This window comes from Rosa rugosa, chromosome 2 (assembly GCF_958449725.1).
Source record: "Rosa rugosa chromosome 2, drRosRugo1.1, whole genome shotgun sequence".
NCBI lineage: Eukaryota > Viridiplantae > Streptophyta > Magnoliopsida > Rosales > Rosaceae > Rosa > Rosa rugosa.
In genome coordinates, this window is record NC_084821.1 from 14,244,954 (window position 1) to 14,265,787 (window position 20,834).

General features: G+C 38.4%; 1 long non-coding RNA gene and 1 pseudogene across 14 annotated transcripts; one reads left to right on the forward strand and one right to left on the reverse strand.

Moving 5' to 3' along the window:
- Positions 1 to 1,688: 1,688 nt before the first annotated feature.
- On the reverse strand, positions 1,689 to 6,841 carry LOC133731829 (uncharacterized). Of its 14 annotated transcripts, none has more exons than XR_009856832.1 (10): positions 6,478 to 6,840; positions 6,341 to 6,365; positions 6,124 to 6,230; positions 5,810 to 5,911; positions 4,987 to 5,130; positions 4,248 to 4,324; positions 3,636 to 3,689; positions 3,167 to 3,271; positions 2,242 to 2,355; positions 1,689 to 1,880 (listed from the first exon to the last, which is right to left on the reverse strand). It is a non-coding gene; the product is annotated as an uncharacterized LOC133731829 (long non-coding RNA). The 14 variants fall into 14 exon arrangements; XR_009856827.1 differs by having other exon boundaries at positions 5,810 to 5,926; XR_009856831.1 differs by having other exon boundaries at positions 5,831 to 5,911; positions 6,129 to 6,230; positions 6,478 to 6,839.
- A 10,385-nt stretch (positions 6,842 to 17,226) lies between these two features.
- Positions 17,227 to 19,542, forward strand: LOC133731825 (scarecrow-like protein 30; annotated as a pseudogene).
- Positions 19,543 to 20,834: the final 1,292 nt, after the last annotated feature.

Consider the following 20,834-nt stretch of genomic DNA (forward strand, 5'->3'; position numbering starts at 1 on the left):
ATTTCATCTCTTTTTGGTGAGTTTGGTGTCGACACAAGTGAGTCGTCTAGTCTTAGAGTTATTACTGGCTGGACGAGAGGTGAGATGTTATGGATTCACTGCTCCTGCGATTTTGTCTTTGTCATACAGTTGTAGTGCAAGTTTAGAGTCAGTCATTATAGAGTTCCAGTGTGAAGTCTAGAGGCCATTTCTGGGTTAGATATGTCGCCTTAAACTCGTTGTAAGCAGTTCATTTTTAATGAAGTTCTTATTTGATTAAAAAAAAAAAATTCATCTCTTTTGAATTGATTTGTTAAACATCAAAGGGCTAAATACTAGTTAGTACCCTGTGGTTTAGGTCCAAAATCAATTCAGTCCCTGGACTTATAATTTCATCAAAAACACCCTTGCACTTTCAATTTTGATATAATAGGTCCAATTCATTAATATTCTTTCAAATAGTTGGATTATTTGTTGAAAAACTATTTATTTTTAATAGTAGGACTCACTCCTAAATTGACAATGCAGACCACCTTGACACCACATCATAAAATATAGGCCATATATGATCCACATTAACAAGTTAAATAACTCAATTGTCGGAAAACTAACAAATTGAACCTATTAGATCAAAATTGAAAGTGCATGAGTGTTTTTGATGAAATTAGAAGTTCAGGGACTGAATTGATTTTGGACCTAAACCACAGGGTAGTAATTGGTATTTAGCCCAACATCAAACCAAACAAATTTCAGGTTGGCTGCTCTTTTTGAATTGAGAAAAACAGAGGAGTAACCTCAAAGGTCACTAGCCCACAATTGACCTTAGCCTAACATTAACAAAATGAAAGATATTCAAAAGCTGCATGTGTGAATAGATTGATTATTGGGAAATTAACATGAGCAGGGAGTGCTATCAACATCAGTAATTTCCAAGATTGACACAAAATTGGAATAGTATATATCACTCTAGTGTCCATATGTTGTATCAATTAAGGTGCGTCTACGTGAATAAAATAATATCTTTTACCATATGTAACATTTACTGCTATTTATATATATATGGCCATTCCACTAAGAGATTTTTTTGGCCAATTTAAGAGATCTTATGTGAGACTCACTTTTTGATCACATATCGGCTTCTCGATCATTCAGTTCTTAGAACTTTATGAATAGATCACTTCTGCAAATTTTTAGCCAAATTGATGATCGTTAAAGTACTAAACTAGAACAAATCAATGGACGAACTAAATCTGTCCAACCTGAACCGTTCACGTTTATAATTGTAAATCACAGTTTTGCATGCCTTAACGATGATAAATTTGGCTGAAAATTTGCAAATTTGATCTACACATAGGGACACTACAAAAAAAAATTCAAATTGCCACGGCGCTGCGCCGTCGCGAAAAGTGAAATTGCCGTCGCGAAAGACCAATGGCGACGGCAATTGAGCCGTTGTCGTTGGGGGCGTCGCCATTGGTATTAGCGACGGCAAATGCACCGTCGCAAGCTTATTAGCGACGGCTCTCTTGCCGTCGTAAGAATTTTGCGACTGAAAAATGCCGTCGCAAATATCTTTAGCGACACCACCGACCGCTACCAAAGTTTTGCGACGGTAAAATTGCCGTCGCAAAATTTTATTTATGAATAAAAAAAAATCTGGCATGCAAATATGCATTGCCAGATTTTTTTTTTTTTTTTTGGATAAAAGCTGTACAAAAAGGAATTAAACATATTGAAAAGGGAATGTTACATTTTGATTTTTCTCATGAATGTTACAAAAGCAATGAAGCTCTTATACAAGAGTTTACAAGATAATACAAGGTACTTTTCTTCCTCTACTTCAAGAAAAGCTTTGCAGGGATCTTCCTCCATCTTCCTCAAGATATGTGTCCGTTTTCTATCTACATAGATAAGTGAAAAGTATTCAGATAAAGAAACATAAATCAAGTGAAGAGAGGGAGGATGAGCATGAGACTTGGGACTACACTTACTGATACTAAAGTTTAGGCAAATTGATATTGAAATCCTCTGATTAATTACTTTATGAAGGCATAGAACCTAGTGTGGAGAAGTGTACATTTTATGAAATTTAGAGTGAAATTTGGACAAGTGTACATTTAAGTGATTAATTACTTCATTAAATAGATCCTAGGTTGGCAAATTTACTGTCAACCAGATCAAACAATATCGGTGTACACACTACACACCAATCCACATAAAAAAACTTAAGTGAAATTTAAACTACATATGAGTTTTTCATACCTGCAAATCCCCAAAAAATGTTGCTGAAAGCTCTGCCTCTCATCCTCCTTTTCCAACTGTGCATTTCAGAGCCTATGCTCCAACTTCTCCTTTTCCTTGTAGTTCTGGACATACCTGCATAAATTCAAGATTCAATGAACATAGAGTTGCAAATTTAGAACTTGATAAACAATGAACAAGAATCACACACATAAGAAATAAGATACAGAACAAAAAAACCTTTACTTAGTTTCGTAGCTTTCAGTCATTTCATTATAGTTTCAATTCATATATACTCTATGAAAGCATTTAGTTCCTACTGTCTTATGGTATTGATATGCCCTGTTTTACTTCTAAGCTTCATTGTCCTGTGCCCAGGAAGGATCCAAAAGATAAACCCTTAGAGGAATAGGCAACATATTCAACTCATCACAAACAACTGAGATCAAAAGATTGTGAATCATCAATAACTATCATTGTTATTCACCAATTGATGTCACACATTCAAAATAAAAATCAAAAGCATACACCTTTTTCATTCCAACCTCCTCAAACCCCAATTCAAAACACATACCCTAATATCAAAACCATTAAACCAATCTCACAAAAGCAAAGGATAGTCTTTCCCATTAAATTGTTTAAAAAAAGATTTCGGGAACAAATTAGTGCTCAGATTTTATGACTACCACCTAAAGCTGGGATATATCTGTTTACAATGATCCTATTGTACTAGATATAATCTCCAGCAAAGCAAATCAAATAGATAGAATAGCAAAGTAGCACAGCAAAAAACAATATTAAATTTTGATGAAAAATTAAACTAAAACTAGATTGCTTGAATTCTATCAAAAAACGGTGGGCATGAGAACTTAAACAACAAAATGTGGGACAATAAGAAAATTGATTATGCGGTACCAACTCAGAAAGGATAGCAGAAAATGCTTACTTTTGTCACTGCCCGGAGAACAAAGAGGAACGTGAAGTACAAATTCTGAACACGATCTGGATATTTTAAAACGCGATCATGCATCAGTTCCATGTTTTGACCCCCCTGAAATTTATATGTGCAAAGGTCATATACAGCTCATATTGACTAAAGACAGGGACATAAATTCTTTTAGTTGTGATACCTTTACTATAGAAGTTTTTTTTCTCATTGTAGAAAAGTATTCTGACATCCTATAAATTTTCAATTTTGAAACCAAAGAAGATTATAGAAGAATGAACAATGCATGTGTTATGGATAACAAATAAGTTGATAGTTATGCTGATAACCCCTCAACTGGACAAATGAGATCAAAATGAGCAGGAAAAGAAAAATAGTTGCATGATATGAGGCAGAAGGAGAACCAGATTGGTAATCTGGTCTAGAAGATAATCAGCAGCTATGTGGATTGAAATTGACGAGTGAAGACCTGATATTAATTTGTACAATACTCTTTGCTCCTGGCAAATGTCCTGAGATGAATCTGTAGAAGAGCAAAAGAAACAACACTGATACAGTTTTCAAGCAGGGCATATGTCATTTGTAAGAATATATTACACCACCTACATGGCTATATCTGCCTAATGATTAGGCCGGCCCTAATGCAATAGATAAAGCATAATATATATATATTTTTTTGTAGGTCATGATCAACAATAATAATAAAAAAATGTAAAAGTTATCTTAGGAGGTGAATTGCATACCAAAACTTTGAAATACTGATTGATGATTAGAAATGATAGCTTCTTTCCAGTACAAAACAAAATTGAAAGTAATGTCCATGTTCTTTAACCAATCTTCCTTCATTATATTATTTTAGAATATAGTTTGGTAGTTGCTCTATTTTAATGAAATATATCTGCATATTTGGGAAGTGTCAAAGCCACCATTAAGAGCATAAGCAACTTAATATTTTGACTCCCAAAAGTTGCTCTATTTTAACGAAATATATCTGCACACTTTGAGTTTTGACGTACACCTCCACTTCCCAAAAAATAATATCTTCAAATAGAGCATATTGGTAGAGAGACCAGCAACTTACACTGACAAAACAGCAGTTTCAAGAGCATAAGCATCTCTGAGTGTCACATATGCAGCACAGGTATATTCTCACCAGATCTTTTTCCAATTATTAAAGCATTCTTCAAATCAGATACGCAATCGTTAACAAAATCCAATAAGCTTAAACTAAATTAAACCGATAATGCAGGCTTCAGAACTCCAGATACTTCCAACAACAACAATAAAAGAAGAAAGCAAGACCATGAATTTTCAAAAGGCCAAAGACTATAACTTTAGCTGAAAATCTAATCAAAAAAATGAACTCGATAACAATTAAACTTACTTAAACATCTCAAGGTTAAAATTAATCATTTCATTAATGGCATGCCTGAAGATTGATTTAAACTCACAGTGCTCTATATATCACCGTATACAATAAGATGGAAGAGACAATTCGCCTTAAAAAATATTAAAATTAAAATTAAAAAAAATAAACATTGGTTTCAACATAAAAGGGATAAAAAAAACATTTCATGTTATTAACCAAGAAAACATTCCAACACTCCATTTCACTCAAGCATCCACACATTAACTTCCGATGCATATGGACCGGTCATTAAGTTAGGACATATGAGCTTTTAAGAGTATGCTGCAAGCCAGACTAAATGATCTGAAATAACAACAATAAACAAACCAAAGAATTTGGAGATGTGCATGACAAAATTTGTTTGATGACATATCAGTAACATGAAGGTGCTAAAAATCTCCATAATGCTTACAATTATATCGGATGGCCAAAGACAATCACAATCAACAAGAGGAATCCATGCTCTTCAAAGACAATTTGAGAGATTTCCAAGTATACTTTTCTTTCATGATTTCCAGCTATTTTGTGTCTACCAACTTGATGGAGGATTTGTCCACTACAAAACAAAAACCAGAGGCAGATTAGTTTCAAACAAAAACAGGCGCAAAATTATTTCAAAACTTTGGAGAAGTTCAAAAATGATAGGACTTAGAACTATTTGATACACATTGAATTGAAAAGCATTATAGTAAAAACATTAAACCTCTTCTGAATATATTGAGAATCAAATTATATGATATGCAAGAATGATGACAAGCTACAACAGCAGAAGTTGGTGTGCAAGACTATAAAAGAGAACTATGAACATAACGTTTGACTTTAGTATCAAATAAATTTATGTTTACTCAAACTTTTTATAACTTGTGCTTTTGAACAGATTATAAACATGATTTGATTGCTCTCAAGTTGTGATACATGCAGATGAAAAATACATTGCGTTTAAGAAGAGAAGAAACGTGGATAATTTTATTTTGTGACCAACAAAAACAAAATCTCACTTGAAGTAGAAGAAGAAGAAAAACCAATGTTCTTTCAGAATATATCCCAAATGGTTCACTCAAGCTTTACGATTTACCAGTGTGAATCAACAGCAAAACAATTTTTCCATGTTACAGGGGTGAGAAAATACACATAACAACATCAAGAAAATTAAAAAATTCACCAGCAAGCAAGTGAAGACCTGAACGTTTGTTAATGATAAATACAACTTAGTTCAATGAAAGAAAGTTCAGTACTTAAATGTTTCGTACATATACCAGCTAGCTGACAGTTCCTCCTCCACAACTTAGTTCAATGAATTTAGCAAGCAAATCACCTCAGACGAATCTCATCAACTACTGAAACATCTCGCACTCCAACACAAAAAAAAAAAAAAAAAAACCCAATTAGTTCAAAACCAACGGAGACAGAAAACAAAATCAAAACCAAACCCATAAAAAGGACAAATCGGATATCGTCGAAGACAAACCCAAACTGATTCATCCTTTTATCACTCAAAATCCAGACTAAAAAAACTCAACCATTACCTTAGACCACCGATTAAGCTTACCTTACCATTGCCAGACAATTTGGTGTTCTAATCTTTTCCTTAATCGTATTATTCGTCTGCCTGAAACCAATCCGATGAGAAAGAGAATGACCTTTCTATCTTACTCACTTTCAGTCCAAAGTCCAACCCGAGCATCAAAGATAAAACAACAAAACAGATCAGTAATCAATCATTCGAACACCAGATTAAGAAGGAAGAGGAAGTCACCGAAGATTACCTTAGCCCACCCCGGAATCACGCACCTATCAACCATTGGCCAAATTTTCAATTGGAGATGTTAGTAACCCTCACTTCCTAGAATTAATTCAAAAGACCCAAGTAAGAGGAATAAGAAAACTAAGATAGATGAGTTACCTGAGAGGAAGACGGAATGACAATGGAATTAGTTTCTCTGCGTGTTTGCTCTGTGACGAGAGGAAGAGAACAAGAGAGGAAACCAGATCTGGATCTGGCTTTTACGTTTTTCTTTCTTTCTTTTCTTTTTTTCCCCTCATACTCGAATCTTATTGCCTAAAACAAGCGACGGCTTGTTAGCTCTGTCGCAATTGACAGAAGTACATGCGACGGCATGTATATGCAGTCGCAATTGATAAGAACAGAAACGACGGGAATGCAAAGCCGTCGCATTTTATTTATGAGTTCGCGACGGCAGTAATTGCAGTCGTTAAAGGAGGACCATTAGCTACGGCAAATCTGCGCCGTGGCCCTTTGCTGTAGCCAATTAAATTCTTTTTTGTAGTGGGATCTAAAAATTTGCTAGAGCATTTATGCAAATTTTCAGCCAAATTGATAAATGTTAAGGTATCGAACTTGATAAAATCAATGGACGAACCGAATATAGCCAACCTGAACCGTTCGTGTTTATAATTAGTAAATCACGATTATGATTACCGAATTTATCATCAATTTGGCTGATTTACAAAATTAATCTATGCATAGGAACCTAAAAACTAAACGGTGGAGATGTCGATTTGTGACCGAAAAGTTGGTCTGATAAGCAAGATCGTGGTTTACAATTATAGCTTCCATACCTGTTTATTTTGGACCGTCTCCCAGATAAAGAAAGAACAAAAGTCAAAGAAAAGGCAGCGAGTCAAATGTCAAATCAAAATTTATCTGGTACCTCAACCCTTAAAATAACAAAATAAATAAATAAATAAATAAAGACATCCCTTACTAGTGCCCCCTTTCTCTAGGGTCTTGGGCAGTCGCTAGGCTGCCCTTGGGAAAGTCTGGGCCTGGCCTCAACTTCAATTACCTCCAATCCAAGTCCTGCAAACGGGTGCTTGTATCTTCTGGACAATTGAAGCGCATTTCTTCTCCTAGAGGCACTTTGGCTCCTTCTCATGTATTATTTGCAGATGATGTTATTGTGTTTTGTCGGGGGAATCGGCAGAATTTATTGAGGGTCATGAATTTCTTTGATGAATATGGTGGTGCTTCTGGCCAAATCATTAACAAGGAAAAGTCCCAAGTTTTCATTGGGAAGCATATGCATAGTCGTCGTCATTTTATCTCAAATTTCTTGGGTATTCCATTAGGTACTGCTCCATTCATGTACTTAGGTGCTCCAATCTTTCATGGAAAGCCTCGAGTTGCACATTTTCAAGCTATTGTGGACAAAATCAGGTTAAAATTGTCGAGTTGGATGAGTTCATTTTTGTCAATGGCTGGGTGTCTCCAACTTATTAAGTCTGTCATCTTCAGCATGTTTGTTTATACATTTCAAGTGTATGAATGGCCCGTGTCTTTATTAAGACGAATTAAGGTTTGGTGCCGTAACTTTCTTTGGTCTGGTTCTATAGATAAGCGAGGAATTTCCCTAGTTGCTTGGAAATCTTGTTGCATGCCAGTTGAAGAAGGGGGTTTAGGACTTAAGCAACTTGAGATTCTAAACAGGTCCCTCTTGCTCAAGCGTTGTTGGGAGATTTATACCTCCTCATCTGAAGGTTGTTCCTTTATTAGAAATTGATTTTCACGACGACGTTCTTATGCTCCATCTTCTATATGGCCTGGAGTGCGTAAGTTTTGGGGTGTAGTCCAAGAAAATACTCGGTGGTTGATTGGTCCTGGAGTTAATATTTCTTTTTGGAGGGACAACTTCTTGGGTAGACCTCTCATTGAATTGTTTGGTGATCATGATGCTTTGAACCATAATCCTTGCTTGGTCTCAGATTACATTGATAATGGATCTTGGGCTTTTCCTCCTCTCTTGCAAACTAATTTTCCGATGTTGTGTGATTTGATTAGACAAGTTCCCATTGTAATGGACCCGATGCTGGAGGACAAAATGGTTTGGCAGTCTTCTTCTATTGGAGAGCTTACTGCTAAGGATGCTTTTTCCTTTATGAGACAACCTTCTCCTATGGTGCCATGGGGTAAGCATTTATGGTCTAAATTTATTTTGCCTCGAATGTCTTTGCACGCTTGGAAGGTTTTGCGAGGTAGAGTAATTTCAGATGAGTTTTTACAACGACGAGGAGTGGCTTTGGCATCTCGTTGTGACTTTTGTGGTCACTATACTGAAACTCTATACCATATTTTTTTTCATTGTTCTTTTGCTGCTTCAATATGGAATCACTTCATCTCTATTTTTGAAATTGGCATAGCTCCTACTACAATTCATGAAGTTTTTAATTTGGGTATGGATATTGAGAGGAGTCCCCAGCTTCAAGAGCTTTGGTTAATATGCTTCACTACTGTTTTGTGGTATATATGACATGCTAGAAATCAAATCAGATTTGAGAGCAGGGCATTTTCAGTTCTTGGATTTTGTCACCTAATCTCAGGGCATATCCAAGCAGCTAGTCGACTTGCAACAAGTCATATGCATAATACAATTCAAGATCTATGTATCTTGAAAATTTTTGATGCTTGTTGTAGACCGCGACGTCCTCCTAGAGTGGTTGAGGTTAATTGGCATCCCCCCATTATTGGGTGGATCAAGATTAATTCTGACGGCGCTTGGAAACATGAAGAGGGTATTGGAGGTTTCGAAGCTGTATTTCGTGATTATAAATGTCAGTTTATTGGTGCTTTTGCTTCTAACCTGGATATTCCTAGTTCTATTGCGGCAGAAGTAATGGCAATTATTACGGCTATTGAGATTGCATGGCTTCGCGATTGGAAACACATATGGCTAGAGGTAGATTCCTCTACTGTATTGGATTATATTCGCTCTCCTTCTCTTGTGCCTTGGCGACTTTGAGTACGTTGCTTAAATTGCTTATATAGGATCTCACAAATGAACTTCAAATCTTCACATATATTTAGAGAAGGGAATAAGGTAGCAGATGCTCTAGCTAATCATGGAACATCTTTGTCGGAGCAAGTATGGTGGGATATGCCTCCTTCATTTCTCTTGTCGTTCTATGAGAGTGATGTTTTGAGTCTTCCACAGTTTAGATTTCGTTGACTTGTTTGTTTTGCTTGTTTATTATGGAGGTTTTGGTTAGGTCCCCCTCCATTGTCATTCGCATTTTTTTGACTTAATAAATTGGAGTGTTAGAGAAAAAAAAAAAAAAAAAAAACTCGAGAATTCACCAATACACTTTTCCATCCAGCTAACTTAGATTATCCAAGTGATTTGAGTACGTCTTTGAGCCCAGCTTCTAAGGAAGAAACTATTGATATTAGTTACCCCAACAATCCTGTTATCAAGTACATAGTGATATTCCCTGTTTTTTTTTTTTTACCTGGATAATTAAGTGATATTCTTCTAGATGAAGACCTGGAGAACGAGAGCTCCAACCTTTTTCTTTTTAAATGTTTTCACTTTGTATATAAATATAAACCCCAACATAAAATATCACAAGCAAGCTTGTGGCTTGGCTGGTAAGGTTGGAGCTTGCATTTGAGTGATCAAGTGTTTGATCCTTGCTAACTGCACTGAAGTAATTAAAACTCTTATTTCGGTCGGTTCCCTAACCTTTAGTTTATGAGAACCTCGATTCGGTTGTGCAGAGCTGAATGTTTGGTTCAGCCTCGGTTCGGATTAGATTGGTCGACTTTCGACCGGTTTCAACGCAGTGGGGGAAAAAAGCCAGTTTAAATTACCTTTATAGTGCTATATGTGTTGGTTGCTTTTGACTACTGGAGCTCCTCATAGTCCAAATTCCAAACATGCACAATCATCAATTTTGTGGTTTACTTTTTTTTTTTTGTTTTTTTTTTTTAAAGGAACTTTTTGTTTATCATTATCTATATATAAGAACGCAAATATGCAGATCATTTGAAATCCATGTAGTCTAGTTAAGTTATAAGTAATGCATAATCAGGAGTGAACATTATAGTTTCTTGATAGAGAAACTCTGTCATTCCTAAATAATGAAACTTAAAGTTGTTGTAGGAGAATAGAATTGTGTTTATTATTGATAATAGGAGCCCTTTATATAGGGAGTTTACAGAGTACACAAAAGGTAACAGAATCGAAATACAATTAGTATACCTAGGGTACTTTCCTATTACAATTCTAACCCTAGTTTGTAGAGGCACACATTATGTCGATATCCTTCAACACTCCCCCTTGTGCCGCTCAAACTTGGTGATGACGCTTTCATTGTTGCCTCGTTAAAAACCTTGCCAGGTAACAAAAACCCTGTGGGACAAAAATAACCCTGGTCGAAGGACAAAAAGAGCACAACACGTCCTTCACTCTTCGAGATCGAACATGTAGACATCATGCCTCCCCCTGATGTCAATATCTCCCCCTGATTGCTACAATCATGGGAGTTCGGATAACTTTCTCAATCCGATGCTCTTCACATGTTTCTCAAAGGTGGATTTTGGTAACGACTTAGTAAATAAGTCCGCTACATTATCCTCTTATCGGATTTGGTTCACTTCAGTATTTAGAAGTGCTTGTTGTCATTTTGATAGAGAGGAGGAGGAGCACGGAAGGTGGCATTTTGCCTTGTGGAGTCCGATCCCACACTTCCGTCATCTCTTTTCTCTGTAGGGATAGAACAAGCCCATATCAATCGTACCTCTCAAATATCAAAAGATTGTCTTTATACCAATCTAAATGGTGTTGCGTTGGCGCGGGGCTATATCTAGCCAACAAGTTCATAATAATAATTGAGGTGTCCGGTCTTGTATTGTGCTAAGTACAATAATGCGCCTATTGTAAATAAGTAAGCACTTTCGCTATTAACACGTCTTCGTCATCATCCCTGGGACGAAACGGATCCCTTTCAGGGCTAAGACTACGGACGACCATGAGAGTGCATTTTTGACTTTATCAAAAATGTCTATTGACACGGTATACAAGTTCTGAATCTAGACAAAACCGTGTTCTCCCAAGGTCCTTCCTCTCAAACTTGGATTTCAGGTGTTCAGCGGTTTCCCTTAACTCTCAAGGGTTCCAATTATGTTTATCAACATAAACCGCGACAATTGCAAATCCGGAACTTGTCATGGAAACGCGTGGGCATAGTTCACCATATCCCTTCCCAATCAAGTAGTCATTTTAGTGAGCATTTCAACCTCGTTGCAAATGCGCTCTGTGGTCTAAAGCCACTTGACTTGGGTAAATGAAGTCCACAAGAACCTTCATTATATTCCGTATCTAGATCCCCATAAAGATACGTAGTGACCACATTCGTAAGCTGCATGTTCAGTTATTTGGAAGCTACCAAACTGACAAGGTAGTGGAGTGCAATGACATCCATTACGAGAGAATATGTCTTCTCGTAGTCGATTCCAGGGCGTTGTGAGAAACCTTGCTCCATAAGGTGAGATTGCCATCTCTTTCCCTCATCACGCTATCTAACGAAGACCTGTTAATGTCAATAGGTTTTATGTTAGGAGGTGTTGGCATCTCAGGCCCGAAATCCTTCCTCTTCGTTAGTGAATCCAATTCAACCTGGATCGCATCTTTCTATTTAGGCCAAGTTTCTCTACGTTGGCATTCTTCAACGGAGTAAGGTTCGATGTCATTGATCTCAATAATTCCACGTCCTCATGTACACTAGTGTAGTTCGTAGAGATCTCTATATTTTCAGGAATTGGTTCTAACATTGAGGCATCCCCCAACGATGTCTCTTGGACATAACCACAATTCAAAATATTCTCATGAGACGGATTATGAGTATCAATGATCAATGGATCAAGTTGTGCCAAACTCGCTCTCTTCTTAGGGCGAGAATCCATCGAACCTATGGGTCTCCTACTCTCTCTAGCGGAACCCATGGCCTATGACGCCATTATGCCACCTTTGTGGCGTCACCATACTACCATCCATGGTAGTGGTGCAGTACCCATCTTCTCTGGGTGGCACCATGTCCTCTTGTGGGGACATTAATCCTTGCAGGCATGTTTGCAGCAGGTATATGTGATCTCGTCACTTTTAGGGGATCAAGATGAGACATAGTGGGGACAGACCACGACAATTCCTGTCGTTCCTGATGAACATTGACGTTCTAATCTCCCCCTAACGACGGGAAGACTGTCTCATCAAAGTGACAATTCGCAAATCCAGCGAAATAGAGATCGCCTGTCAAGGGTTTTACATAGCGGACTTATAGTTGGAGACTCATGTCCAACAAATATATATATGCATTCGTTGCAATGACTCATGTTGATGCGCTGTGGCGGCGCAATTGGCACATGAACTGCACACTCAAATATGCATAAATACGAGATATTAAACTCGAACCCAGTCACTAGCTGTAACGCAAATAAAAGTTGAGTGGCTACTATGAGTCGTAGACGAATTAGCATAGCTGCATGCGTTATTGCATAACCTAAGCGGAAATATTGGTGCGCATTACCAATGTCCGGGCTACCATTGTAGTCGTTTAATGGTGGCTTTTCCGCGAGACCAATTGGGTGTGTACATGGGAATATGATACTTGATATCAATACCCAATGAAATGCAATAGTCATCGAAAACTGTCGATGTAAACTCTCTAGCATTATCAAGTCAAATTGACTTAGTGGGATGATCTAGGTAGTGAGCCCGTAGCCTTATGTTATGTGCTAGGAGTGCAGTATAAGCAGCATTACGAGTGGATAATGACACAACACGTGACCAGCGTGTTTGCGTATCAACCAACACCATAAAACATCTATATGGTCCGCAAGTTGGTTGATCAAATCCATAGAATTCCCTTAGATTCTTTGTGAGAATGGAATTATTTCCTCAATCTCCTTTGCATAGGATGGTCTCAATCCTAAATAACAGGCTTTACAGAACGAAACATGGGCTTTATAATCAACCAATAAAGGTTTTGGTGAAGCCATAGTGTCACAATAGACTTGAGAAGTAGATAGAGGAGTTTATGGTGTCAATGCCATGTATTTGCCGCAGGAGGTAGGCGGCACTGGCCATGTATGGCCTATCTTTGCACAATCATGGCGCCATGAGGCGCATGTGCAGCTCCTCGAACCAATTCTTGGTTCTTACTTTTCTTCGTTCTGAAAATGGATGTTCGTGTAAAGTCTTTAATACACGGATCATCATGTCAAAGCCTATATGTGTCAAAATCCCATAAGTCGTCTCTCATGACATAGTTGGATTCAATAACTCAAATAGTGGTTGCATACAACCCACTAGAGCGACACATAAGTTTCTCTAATACTCGTTTATGTCCGTAGTCATTAGAGGTGATGCAAAGGAACTCTGTCCATTCTCATAATGTGTTTCCACATGAAAATCATTGGCTCTTATATAATAAAGTTCGAATTAAGGTATGTCCAAGACATTAAGTAAAAGAATTGACACTTTATTAATAGCCAATGATTACATCAAAGTTTCCAAAGTCTAATCCAAAATAAAATCAAAGTAAGACACATTGTAGTCACTCTATCCGTTTGGTAACTCCAATCAAATATGACCAGGAAAGTAGAGAGAGATGTTGGTGGAGCGAGGCTCTCTTAAGTACCAAGAATCTCAATGACTTTCCTAGACATCACATTTTATTGGGTCTGCCACATAAGAAAGAGTTAATACAATTGTCATTTAATTGACTAAGGCAAATTGCCATTACAAAAGTTCTTGGAAAAATAAAAAGGACTAATCTAATCAAAGTCTGTTGCATCCATGTGCACTTCATTTTCAGCTTTGAAGTCCTCTATGGTGAGATTGACATCTCCACCATCTTCTTCTTCTTCTGCAAGGTACACTTCTTGCTCTCTCATGTCTCTATATGCCCTGTAGCTTGCAGCTAGTTCCTCACTTGCCTTGCATTGCTTGAACCAATGCTCAATTGATCCACATCGATGACACTCATCATTGCGGTTGCCTCCCTTTAATTGAGGTGCACGTTGTGCACATTGCGGGCGTTCCCTAGGAGGGTTGGTGCCACCACCACGACCCATTGAGCCATCATTACGGCTAGGGATACCACGACCCCCTCTCCCACGTGTGGCATTACCACCACGTGTATCCGCACCAAACTTACTGTTTCCTTCCTGGTTAGGGCGGTTATATGGGCCCATACGTCCCTCTTGTCCCCCATTCTTAGGGTACCGCTCCTTGCGCCCTCCTTTGGATTCATTATAATTCTCTTCATGAACGCTCTTAGTTCCAATGGGCCTTGAATTATAATTCCTCACGAGTATGTTATCATGTTTCTCAGCTACAGATATAATATTGATAAGCTGATGAAACCTCGTGATCCGTCCAGCATTGACTTCAGTACGGTATTGCTTTGATACCACAATGGCTGAAACGGGGAAGGTGGAGAGAGTCTTCTCAATTAGCTCTTGCTCTGTGACAGGTTGCCCACAGAATCTCAACATGGATTGTAAGCGAAGAGCCTCTGAATTATATTCAGCAACAGACTTGAAGCCAGCAAAGCGCAGATTGTTCCATTGAACCTTCAAGTCAGGGAGGAGGGAATCTTGGACATTGCCAAAGCGCTCTTCTAGCGCTACCCATAGCTCTCTTGCATCCTTGATCGACATATACTCCAATCTGAGTGCCTTGTCCATATGGCGTCACATCAAGATAACTGCTTGAGCATGCTTTGTAGATGTTCGGTTGAACATAAGATCCGGGTTAGGTGCCTGGATTATGGGTAAAATGCCCTTTGAAGTGAGATGGTTTTCAACATCGGTTACCCAACTGTGGTAATCCGAGCCTGTTGAGTCAAGCATGTGAAAGTCGAGTCTAGGTTCATTCGACATCCTGAAAATAAGAAGAGAAGATATATTAGTTTCGGAGCTAAACTTCCACGAAAACTAAAATAATAAGATTTCCGAGCTATGCTACCAAGAAATCATTTTCCAAGAATCTCTTTTGGATTAGACCAACAATGATGTTTAATATGGTCACAATTTGATGCTTACGGACGCTCTTAGTCCAAGCATTGTGAACGCTCTTAGTTCACACGAACACTCTTAGTTCGTTTAATTATGAACACTCTTAGTTCATACGAACACTCTTAGTTCGTTAAGCGTGAATCCCCACAATTCCGCTTTGTTAAGTACTCAAAATCATTTGGCAACATATATTCCAATATTATGCAGAAAATAAAAGGAATTTAAATACAAGAAAGCAACAACCTTAATTATAAAAACTTACGTGATTTTTCTTGAGGACACGCGCGTGTTGGAGCAGACGTGTTTTTTTTTTTTTTTTTTTTTTTTTGGGCTTTCCTCCCCTTTTTTTTTCTTTCTGGCCGGCCGGGCCCCCTCCTTTCCTTTTCCCCTTTTTTTTTCTTTTCGGGTCGGGTCCCTTCTTTTTCTGTTTTTTTTTTCGGTCTTCCTCCCTCCCCCTTTTTTTTTCGCGACTTTTCTTCCTCTGGTTCTTCTCCCTGCAGTTCGCCGGTGTGCAGATCGGAGGAGGGCTGGGCTGTTGCAGATCACGGCCTGGGCTGCTGGGCAGGGCGGAGGGCTGCTGGGCTATGCGGAGGAGGGCTGCTGCAGTGGGCTTGCTGCTGCAGTTTCGCCGGTGGTATGGGTGCAGGGAAGCAGGCGGTGTGCTGATCGGAGGAGGGTTGGGGCAGCAGTGGTGCGCGGGTTGCAGGATGCAGGGAGGCTGCGCAGGAGGCTGGGCTGCTGGTGTAGTTCGACGTGGGCACGGGGGCGCTGCTGTTAGTCGGCCTCTCCTCTTTTTTTTTGCTTTTCTTTTTTTTTTTTTGGTTTTGGGTTGGCGGCAGTGAAGAAGTTCTAGGGTTTTTTCTTCTGAAGCTAGGGTTAGAACTCGTGCTGATAACGTGTTGTAGGAGAATAGAATTGTGTTTATTATTGATAATAGGAGCCCTTTATATAGGGAGTTTACAGAGTACACAAAAGGTAACAGAATCGAAATACAATTAGTATACCTAGGGTACTTTCCTATTACAATTCTAACCCTAGTTTGTAGAGGCACACATTATGTCGATATCTTTCAACAAAAGTAACTTTTTTGAATGGAAGAATTGTGTGCATCACATTTCAATGATCGATGCAATTTCGTTGCTCACATATATTTCGTGAAGGTAACCAGGTGGCTGATGCATTGGCCAATTTTGGCGCTTCTGGTACGGGCTTTACTTGGTTTGATTCATCTCCTAGTTTCGTTAATCAATTTTGTTTAAAAGATAAGTTGGGTCTCCCTAATTTTCGTTTTAGATGATTTCTTTTGTTTTGGAAGGCAGGATGATGTCTGTCATTCCTCATCAGTAGTACTTTACTTCTGGAAGGTGCAGGATATGTCCTCTCCTCTTACTTGTATTTCCCTTTACTTTTAATAAATATTAAAAAAAAAAAAAAAACTTTTTCTTACAAATTATCCACATTTACTTAAAAAGCAATGCAAACAATCGAAATTCAGCTCTTTTGAATTGAATTGTACGTTAAACTTCAAACCTAACACACACAGAGTCAAGGTTAGCTGCATGCTCTTTTAGAATTGAGAAAAAGAGGAGAGTAATCTGGAAGGTCACAAGCCCACAACTGACCTTAGCCTAACATTACAAAATGGAAGATATTCAACAGCTGTGTGAATAGACTGATTATAGGGAGATTAACATGAGCAGGGAGTGCTATCAACATCAGTAATTTTCAAAGACTGACACAAAATTGGAATAGTACGTATTACTCTGGTGTCCATGTCTATGCAACTATTAGAAGGCGGCTTTTGACTTCTCGAAGTTCAAGAACTGTTGCTATGAAAATAGCTCTCCAGCTTCGATTTTGGATAAGATTACTTTTGCTGTGAAAATATATATAAGTATACCTCCAGTTCCATTGATCGTATTGATTTTCCTCAAGTGAAAGGAACTCTACAATAATTCAAATTCCTGTGTCCACAACCCATTTCTTCTTCCCAATTGGTTCCACTTCTTATTTGGTAAGTGAATTATATAATATTCACTTCACCTTTTTCTATTCCACAGCTTCTTGGTCATCAGTTCCAAAATTTCGTACAGTACTTGGGTTTCTTGAAACTCAAGAATCTGAGCAGGTCTTCTTAGATAGGTTCTTTCCATGGATACCTTTTTTGATACAGTTTCTGGTCCTACGGAAAGATTCAAATTTGGCCATGCCTTAACTTCAGTCACTTCCAATCCAAATCTTGACAACAGGTTTCAAATAAATCAGGAATCCACCGATACACTTTTCCATCCCAGTGATTCATGTAAGTCTTTGAGCCCGGATTCCGAGGAAGAAACTTTTGATATAAATTACTTCAATAATCCGATGCTCAAGTACATAAGCGATATTCTTCTGGATGAAGAACTGGAAGGAAAGAACTGCATGTTGCAGGACAGTTTGTCTCTCCAAGCTGCTGAAAAATCTTTCTACGATGTCCTTAATCCGAAGGATCCTCCTCCACCCAACCAACTCCCTCTGCCTGTGCACCAAAACTTTGAGCACTCGGATGATGATTCCACTCATATGTTGTACCAATCTTCTCTTGTTGAGTCTTTTTCAGATACTCTTTTGGTTTCAGATTCTCATTTCAAGAAGCAAAGTCTTGGGAATTTCGAACAGGCTGGGGAGGCAAACAAGTTACTTACAAATGGGAATTTTGGTTTCATTGATGAGGAGAGGTACCAAACAAATGGACTAAAGGGAAATTAAGAAGAATCATCAAAGAGATGATGAAAATTATCCAGAAGATGGGAGAAGCAGCAAGCAGTCGGTTGTTTCTGCTGATGACTCTGAGCCTCAAGAAATGTTTGATAAGGTGTTACTCTGTCAAGGTGAGCATCATCAGGAGTGGGAGTCTTGTACTCCTCATTGCTCTATGAAAAGGGAGGGAACAGAGCAGTTGCAGGATAACAGGCAGTCAAAAGGATCTAAAACAAATCGTTCAAAGCGACAAAATAAAGATGAGGAAGGAGTAGATTTGACCACCATGCTAAATCAATGTGCACAAGCCGTGGCAAGCTATCAACAAGGAAAGGCGAGTGAACTACTCAAGAAGATAAGGCAGCACTCCTCCCCCCATGGACATGCAACTCAGAGATTAGCTCACTACTTTGCCAATGGCCTAGACTCCTAGAGGCGCGGCTTACTGGTGTCAGAACCCCATCATTTTCACCTCTCTTTAGTAGGCAGACATCAGCCTCTGAAATCCTACAAGCTTACGAGGTATTTACTACTTCATCCCCTTTCAAGAAGATATCACAATTCCTTGCCAACAGAACAATCATGAAGCTAGCAAGAAATGAAACAAGGGTTCACATTATTGATTTTGGTATTTCTTATGGTTTCCAATGGCCTTGCCTTATCCAACATTTCTCCAATAGACCTAACGGACCACCTAAGTTGCATATCACAGCAATTGAGCTTCCACAACCTGGTTTTCGACCTACAGAAAGGGTTGAAGAGACTGGACATCGCCTAGCAAGGTATTGTGCAAAGTTCAGTGTGCCGTTTGAGTACAATGTCATTGCTCAAAAATGGGAAACTATTCAATGTGAGGATCTTAAACTTGACAGAAACGAGCTGGTAGTGGTTAATTGTCTGTACCGGTTAAAGCACATACATGATGAGACGGTGATGGAGAACTCTCCGAGAGATGCCGTCCTGAAGTTGATCAAGAATATAAACCCCAACCTTTTCATTCATGGGATCATCAATGGGACACACAATACACCCTTCTTTGCTACACGGTTCAGAGAGGCACTCTTGCACTACTATGCACTGTTTGATATATTTGAAGCAACCATTCCTCGTGAAGAGAAACGTCGGATGATGTTGGAGAAAGACTTCCATGGTAGAGACATAATGAATATCGTAGCATGCGAGGGAGTGGAAAGAGTTGAAAGGCCTGAGACTTACAAGAAGTGGCAGATCAGGAATGTAAGGGCTGGGTTGAAACAGCTCCCATTGGACCTTAAACTGTTGAAGAAAGCCAAGAAATTGTCGAAGTTAATGGGTTATCATAATGATTTTAGAGTTGATGAAGATGGCCATTGGATACTGCATGGATGGAAAGGAAGGATCATCACGGCTCTTTCATTTTGGAAACCTGCCAGCTAAACTACTAGCTGCGTCATCTTGTCCTAGAAGAAAGTTTTTAAGGATTTTGTGTACAAGTCTTATTAGCGATTTTATTTTTAATGTTTCTAGCAAATTGACATGTTATGAATCCCACAACATTTTTACAAAGAATAACAAATAGCAACAGGATTGCTGACTATGAATGAAAAGCTATATAAGATTTACAAATCTTCTCTAACATTCTGCGTTCCTCATCTTGGAATCAAACTTTTTTTTACTAGCATTCTGTCGTCGTCATCTTTAGAAAACTGGTTAAAATTAGCTAGTCTCTTTGTTCTTGAATTTTTTCGGTAGTCTTCTAAACAGGAACAGAATTGCATGGCTGTACATCACTATGCCAATAAGTCAATTAGACGGCAGATAATATGCGTCGTCTGATTGCACAATTTTCTGTCGTCTGAGGCTCTGCCGTCTCTTGTGCAATTAGACAACGTAGAAACTCAGTTGTCTGATTACATTCACACGACATAAATGTTTTCGGTCTTCTGTTGTCTGATTGATTTCTCACAAGTACAGGTGTGTGTTATCAAGATTTCAGAAGACAGAAAACTGTGGGCAAACATGAAGACCAACAACAAAGTTCTTTAACTTATGTGGTTTAATTCTCATTTCGATAACAGTACTGAGAATTTATTTGTTGTTAGTATTGGTTCTCAACTATAGTTTATTGTCCTTGTGTTTGAACCTATATTTGGCAAGGCCCATGTAGCAGATAGGTGGGCCGGCGTAATGAATGACCACGGCTAATTAGCCGTGGCACATTAAAGATTTACAAAGATTGATTCTCAAATTTATGACAGAAGATAACGTGTTCGGAGAACCGTTATTGAGATCAAATGAATCACAAGACGTAATGAATGACCGCGGACCCACAAGTCGTAATGAATGACCGCGGCTAATGCTAATTAGCCGCGGCACATCAAAGAGGTTGATTGTCAGGAGAAACGTTACCAAAACTTGGGGCAATTAACTTGAATGAGCATCAGGAGGTGTTACTGCCAATCATCAGTTACAAGACCTGATTGATTGCTCATGAAAGAATCAAACATTGATAACGTCAAAAATATCACAAACGTGAATACTGTTCTATTTGTAATCAATGCGGTTTTAGCTGTAAAGGCTGAGATTACTTCTTTTCCTTCTTTCAGTAGTTTAGCTTCACTATAAAAAGGACCATAGGATTCATTGTTAGAGGTCCTCGACCAAACGCTCTATGCGATTATTCAAATTTTATCTCAATACATTTCAACATTTCTGCAACACTTATCAAT